Below are 8,178 nucleotides of genomic sequence, written 5' to 3'. Positions count from 1 at the left end.
GAGGTGCACGGCTCCCGAAGCGTCCGAATCTGGGACAACGAATCCTAGGCTACCGTGCGCATACACAGACAGCACGGCAATGGCTGGTGCCCACCCAACACAAGGCAGGCCTGGAACCACACACCAGGGAGACCTCTCCATAAGAGGGAGAAAGGCAGAGTCTCTGCCTCTCTCGGGGCAGTCCGGTATGCTCCCACTGATGTGACATAGCACCTGTAGACACAACAAAAGGCGGGTACACACAAACAATTGCACCTTCATGCACAAATGAGGCGCTGTGCCATAACACCCACTATCAGCGCAAGCCCCTCAAATGTGTTCTTGGCCTCAACAGACACGCAGGGGTGTGTGTCTGCCCCAGTTCCAGACATGCTACCTCCCCTAACAGTCCTCCTTTTGCCAGCCGCTCTAGGAGTGTCCCAGAGGCAGTCTGCCTCCGAGGCTTTGGGCGGACTCCTCCAGTCTCTCTGGCGAGTCCACGGAAGGAGAGGAACTCGGGGTTTGCCTTTGCTAGCCAGAGACCTAGCCAGCTCCACCAAACCTTTGTCACCATGGTCCTCTGGGAGCTCTTTGGCTCTCCTCGGTCCTGGCTCTGTAGCCTCAGGCTCCCCCCAAGAAATTACTGGGGGCGTTCCCCTCCACCTCCAGAGTGGATACAGACACCGGAAGCAGTCCTCTCCCCAATGTCCTGGGATCCAGCCAGCAGCGCAAGGGGTGCCTATGCACCTCCCGCTAGGAAGTCCTTCATTCGACGAGGGAGTTGGCGTCCTATGGTAGTTGGTCATTCTATAACGGTGGCCCGAGTGCCACAGGTCACAGAGCAGGACGCACTGACTCCCTCGATTTTGTGGAACATTTAATGACATAAAACACAGATGACAGTGGTGGCACACTGGGAGCACACACTGACAGGGGTTTAAATACAGACAAAACACTAAATCCCGTGCAGGTGTGTGCTATCCCAGGGGGTTGTGGTTACAAATTACACAGCTGTAGACAACCACAAATCCTCCCATATGCGGTGGGCTGTACCACGTGATTCGTGGGGGGAGGAGCATTCCATGACAATTAATGTATTTGCTGATCATAGTCATACACATTTCTTGATCAATCTACAAATATAAAAGCACATATTCTGATTTCCCCACTCCTATTTATAACTACTTTATGGATTGGTCTTTATGAATGTAAACTGTTCATGCTTGTTTTGACTTTGGACTGTATTTGTTTTGCAAGCCTGCTTTACCCCACTGTTGTCATTAACACTGCATTTCCAGTTTTCATCTGCAAGCGTCTGACTAGTCACTGTCATATTACAAACCATGACACTGTCCATGTTGCAAACATATCCAATAATATGGAACTTGTAAAACCTTTGTTATGTATAGGCAATAAAGAATCCTACACTGTAAGTGCCCAATGAGACATGAGAGCCTGTTGCCCCACTGGAGTGTGGAGTTATATACTGGAGTTTTATGCAAACATTCAGCATGTCCGATATTAGAGTGCATTCCCTCCTGGCAAAGTCTCCTAGAGTTGAAGGGACAATAAACAATGTGGGATTCATGGAGGGCCCCTACCTTAGCATAAAAGCTTCCAGGAAAATCCTTAACAAAAGGATATTCACCTCTTTAAACTTTTACTTTACCCAATTTATGTCTCAGAAATTCATGAACAAAGATGCATTACACCTCCTTCAACATTTTTACCATTTCTTCTTAGTGTAGCATATATTCATAAGGATTCCTTCCAGTACAGATATTTTACAAAGGCAAAGAATCTGAGAGAAAAAAAAAAAACAGAACTGCTAATTTGCCTGACAATACAAACTCCTGCTAATTACAAAACCCATTTATATAATTTATCCAGAGCCCCACAACGAAATAAGGATTTAGACAACAATAAGGCTAATTAGAGAAAACTGAAACATCAGTGTGATACTGTTGTGTGCCAACTATGCAAATTATCAGCTGATGTCTTCTTTATTTCATGAACTGATGAACTGAAGTTCATGACAAAAACTTCATGTCTGAAAAAAAAATGTCTGAGCTTTCACAAAATACAACATATACAGCTGCTCCACACTGAAAACACAGCTACCAAAATATAATTTATTTTGTGACAAAGACCTAATGCAAAATTATCTAATTTCTTATAATGTCTTAATAAGATCTGAATTGCATGCATCAAGGAGGTTAGAAACCAAGGGAAATACATATGGAAGCAGTCTAGCATTGTCTTCAATCTACAATGACAGTCAAATTATGGACCATCTTTACCTAGAAAAATCTTTGTCCTTGAGTAGCTGTTATAGTAGTATATTACTGCATGGGAATAAGAAGAAAATAGAAGAAGAAAAGAACAGGCACATATGAATATCACTGCAAGGAGTATTGTTTGACTACTTTTGTTCCATAGGCAGAGGCAAAGTTTAACCTTGTAAGATAATCTTCACAGCAGCTATATTGAGTTAAATCGCTATTCAATGGTTGTTAATCAAATTGAAATATTGTGTGACTACTGGGAGAGAAAGAGCTGAAAGGGAAGAAGGAGAAAGAATTACAGAATTTTGCCAGAACCTGTGAAAGTGTGTCCTGCTCATTTTCTCTCATGTCCCTGCCCGTTGCTTTTCCTCACTTACTTCTGAATCTAAGATGAGATGAGTGCAGATGGTTTCTTTACCAGGCAAGGTGTCTGCATCTTCAACTAGCTACAGAGACTGTGGTAAGTTTTAGATTAAATAGGCAACGACAGTTATGCATGAGCGCGAATGCAGATTGGTTCAGCAGGTGTACGCAGATGCAGGGGGCTGGGCAAGGACATGTGTTGTGAAGGTCTGCCATACTAAGCATTGCTACTGAAGAGTAATGTTGTCAGACAGTACTATATTTCTCCCTTTTATACCTACACACACACACAAACACACACAAATATGCACAGCCTACAGGCAAATGCAGACAGTGCTGGGAGTGAGAAGTGGTAGGAAGAAACAATCCCTTCTTTTAAAAACTATGCTTTGTATCTCAGAAATACACAGTTACACATGCTCGCATTCAGTCACTGACAATTGAAGAAATATAAGATTTGTAAGCTCCAGAAGAATTTTAAGAGAGCACAGCAGAAGTAAAAGTCATGATCAGGTCACTTTGCTAATACAACAGCATCATTCCTACAGGTAAAACCTGTATAATGACCACATCAAAAATTATATGGTAGTGCAGTACAGATGGAGGCAGATATAACCTGTGGGATGACCCACCGTACTCCCTGTATGTTCAACCACTGTACACACCCTCTGTACTCACCTGCTGTATTCACATCATGTACTTTCACCTCCAACGTTTTCACCCAGTGTAGGTTCATCCACTGTACTCACCTACTGTAGGTTTATCTACCATACTCCAACACAGTATTCACCCAATGTATTCACTCACTGTAGGTTTCAGCCACTGTGCTCAGTATGGCCCTAATTACACCTTGGATTAAAATGTTATATGTGTTTGGATTTCATCCGCATTAAGAAAAATGATGGCTAATGTAAGGTGCAAATATACACTAGAATGCATTGTGACGGGAATGTGATCTGATCAGCTAGAGCACCTTGTATAGCACGACCTCATTTTGTGACTGGAACTTAGGCAGATATAAACACAGTCCACACTACAGAAAATTCTCAGATTACTCTAATTACTAAGCATGAGTCCTTTTCCCCTGATTCAGTGACCAGTTCAATGTACCAGTGTGTTTGTTAACTCGCACAGCAACAGGAGCAAAAACCTTTCTGTTGCTTTGCAATAATTATTATAATTGCTAAAGACAACCTTTTCTTTAACAGAGAAAGTAATAATGAAAGTGTTTCTGGTGACCGTGCACCTGCTATGTTATTATGTAGTTTAGCTGATTGGGTGAGCCACAACTGGCTGATATCCTATACTGCCACATATCTGAATCCTGTGCACGAGAAATGAGCTCTGAAAGTAGTGCAGACAATACAAGGCATAAATTCCAGGGTAAAATTGGTCTGCTTGTTATCCAGATATTGACATCCAGATACAGATAAATGGTAATTTATGGTGCAAATGGGACCTAAGATTTTCAGTGAAGGAGAAAGTGAGATTCCCACTGACCAAATCCTTTCCCCCAGCAGTCCAGCCAATTGCAATCCCCATGGAAGTATAGCCACAGATGGCAAATGGCAGAGCTTAGATTTCAGTCAAGCCATAGGGTGCACTTTCACATGGAAGGAGGATTTTTTAAAACCATGGTGTCACTCATGGCTTGGCTTTTCGGTTAGGGGAGGTTGATAGATATGCAAATAGACCAAAAAGAGAGGGGGATTATCCAAGCAGTGTCCTATTTAATAATGTAAGATGTTTCATAAAAAATAAACTTTTTTTGTGAGTATTTCTGATTTTTCAGGTAGTTCCTGTAAAGAAGCCAGGACTAAAAATTTGCTAAATTGTACCCAATTTTATTATTCCATTTATTCCACTTTAATAAAAGGCCAACCTAACCCACATATAAATGGATCTTGTGAAGTAGTGAAACTGTCAGTTAAATTAATTCAAAACTACACACATATTTGAATATATAAGCTCAGTTTGTCTAATGTCATGCATTGCATCTGGCTGTGAGCATGCCTGTAACTTCTGCTACTCCTGCACTCTCATTTAAACTGCACACTTGTACTAATCACTAGCATCTCTTCTCTTCGATAGGACCATATATGTAAGTCCTTCATAGCATGTCCAGAGAGTAGCAGATGCATTGTTCTTTTTTCCTGCATGATCAAAAAGCAGTTTAAATCTGCCTGTTTTATTGGAAATTAATCGTGTCTATTCCCCTCACATGGTATTTCATTCTACTTCTGAATTATTCTCTATTGTAGCTCAATAGAATAAGTCAGCCTTTTTCCCCGGGGAAATTTCAAGGTTTTATTTTCTTCCATTGTGGTATAATTGATACTGACACTCATCAGAAACTTTTGGATTGGTTGGATGTCTGACTTGCTAAGCCACAGTGATGGTGGCTTCTGTTGGAAGCACTGTTGCAGAACTTTGCTATGATTTTGTCAACCGCTCTCCAATGATGTGTAGTACTTGGTTTTCCAGGGTGTGTATTTAAACCTGCTGGAGAAGCACATGCAAAATGTATAATATTTAATTGTACCATATCATTCCTGGAAATCTTTGCATTTGTGTTTTATAGTGGTTCTTTTAGTTTGTGAGCTCATTTGCACCTGTTCTGTCAGCCTAAGTGATTTGACTGTGTTGATGCTGAATGTTGCTTAGGTAGACAGCTTTGAATGTTTTGGATATCACTCTCTCTGTAAGTAAGTTCCCCCACAACCGTTTTAGCCTTATACATACTTTTCCATCATATCACCAAATCGAAATCCCTTTCACAAAGTGTAGATCATGCATTCAATATATTTCAGCATATATGCAACTCACTATTTACTCAAGGATTATTGAACAAAGGGAAGTTTGTCTACATAAATGTTGCACAGTGCCTCATAATTTAATCTTACAGAACTGCTATATTTAAGGCTACATTCCAATTTATCATTGTACAATTTTATGTGGATATTGTCTGCCTATATGCATTTATGTAGATATGCGAACAATGAAGAAATTAGTCTCTCTACTGTTGTTTCTCAGCACAGTTATCACCTCTCTGATCCAGAGTACAATTTGATCACAAGTACTTCAGGATTGAGTGGGAATGTCATAGAATCTATTGTGGACTGTTCAGAGACCTTGCACCTCCAGATGCAAACAGCATAACTAGAGTCATCCCTTCATCTCTTGTTAGCTCTCTTGTACATTGTAGTGAAGATAGATCAAAATAACTCCCCTGATGAAGTTCTAACCTGGTCAAAAGGAGGGTTCTCTTCTACCCCCGGGGCACAGACCAGATCTGGGACATGCTGGTGCCTTAAGGATTAGCAACAAAGCCATATATGGCACAACTATCAAGATGGTCTGGCTCCTTACCCTCAACCCCCTCTCCCTAATGAGTCATAAAGTGATGGATGGTAAGGTGAAAAGCTCTTACAAGACTGGATATAGTAAAGAAGACCATACATTCCATTAGACTCAAATTCCTACCAGGGCTAGTTACTTTGCTTATCCCACATATTCACAAAGTAATAATTTACCATTTAATCTACCATGTTGTGAAATAATCAACCGATAATGTATGGTGATTTTAATATAATCTCTAAATTGTGATGTGTGCTCCTGTTGTTTTCTAAATACCTGTTGGTGCATTAGTCTGTTCATTACTTGACCTTCATTAATTTGTATTATTCATTCATAAAACATCATCTGTATGTTGCTTAACCTCATGCAATGTAAACAAATTGTTACTCACTCCTAGTTGTGTTTACAGAAATTCTATATGAACCAATTAGACAACATATAAGTTAGTAGTTTGTAATGTCTAGATACCAGGAAAGTAATTAAATTGATTATCCAAATTCTCTACCCTCATTTTAAGACCAGAAGGTAGAAATGGATAGGAATGTGTGCTTTTCTTTATTATTTATTTATTTATTTATTTATTTATTTATTATTTTATTATTTTTTATTAATTTGTGGTGGAGCCTATGTATTCCTATATTCTCTTAAATTATTTTCCCCCAATCGTGAACAGAGGTTACTGAATATGCATGACCTAGACAGGCCTCATTTCTTTCAAATGATATGTGGCCAATTCTACCCCTCAGTTAGTTGAGAAATTGGGAGGAGAAGTTGAGAGGTTAGGAGTGTAGTCTGTCAAGCAGTCTAGTGGGATCAGAGGTGCAATCTGTGACTGAAACAAGGTGCGGGGCAACCTCCTCACCAAACTTTGGCAGAGACAAAGTTGTTTTTTGTTGTTGTTGTTTTTTGCTTCTTAAAGTCAATAACCTCTTGATAAGAAGCTAGAAATATCATGTTTTCTTAGTTTACCATATTTTAATTGAATGTTGATTCTATTGTTATTATTATTAATTTCTTTTTGTTAGTGTGTATTCGTCAGAAGTGATCCATCAAGGGTCTTATTGAACACACCCGTCTGATCGAGACTGAAATTCCAATACACTGTCCGTAAAGAACCCACTCTAATTTTGGAAAAGCTCTGCCTGGGAATGCATATGTGACTCTCACTGGAGCCAAATCTGAAGGCCCAATTCCCTGGCATAAGACCCCTGATCTCCACACCGTCACCGGATGTCAAGAAATACAAGGAACAGTAGACTGTTTCAGAGTTATCAGACAATCTCACAGCAAGGACATTACTTTCATCACCATTCGGGCAGTTGGATGAAAGACTGTTCTTAACATCTGGCAAGCTGGCCTGATGCCCGAAGTCAAATGAACACTCGCACTCTCCGCATTGTCCAGATGATACAATAGAACACACTCCTGCATCTCCAGACTTGGTCAACAGGGTCGAATGCCAGATAGTCGTAAGAGCCCACATTTCCCTCACATGTTACCAGTTGGTATAATTTTTAGCTTTAGTATTTATTAATCAATTTATATGCGTTAACTCTTTTCCCTCACCTGTGACACAGCCTCATAACTCTTAATTAGTTCCCACTTCACTGTTCACAATGGCTTTCTCTCCTGATCCTCCTATTAATTGAATCCTGAGTCAATGATTGTTCTGCATGTGTCTCTTATCTCTGCTTATTCAATAAACATACCTTGATTATTATGTCTGTGAGCCCTGAGTGATATTATAATGTTTGGTAGACGAGAAATAATCACGTATTGAATTTGTGACTGTCATGAGTTGGGACTAAATTATTAGTCATGAATACAATAATTAAAATTAAGAAATCTTCCCTGTTAATCAGGGTGGTGCCACAATTACATTTACCAACTGTAACTGACAATTAATTAAAAGTATAAAAAAAACTTTTATTTATTTATTTATTTTTTGCCCAAATGCAGGTATTCTGCACATTAACTTTGCTGCCATGATTTCTTCCCAAATCCACTCAGCTGGAATACAGAGCCAAAATAACAAAAATGGTGTCACTAATAAAGAGACAAATTTTACTACAATTAAATATAAACAGTAATTAATTGTAGCAATTATTGCTACAATCAATATAAACGAATATTGCTACAATTCATATAAACAGATGTATTGTGCAATAATAACATACCTTGCATCATTGATGGA

The sequence above is a fragment of the Electrophorus electricus genome, chromosome 14 (genome assembly GCF_013358815.1).
Source record: "Electrophorus electricus isolate fEleEle1 chromosome 14, fEleEle1.pri, whole genome shotgun sequence".
NCBI lineage: Eukaryota > Metazoa > Chordata > Actinopteri > Gymnotiformes > Gymnotidae > Electrophorus > Electrophorus electricus.
The sequence above is the reverse complement of the archived record's forward strand: the minus strand, read 5'-3'. Positions refer to the sequence as shown.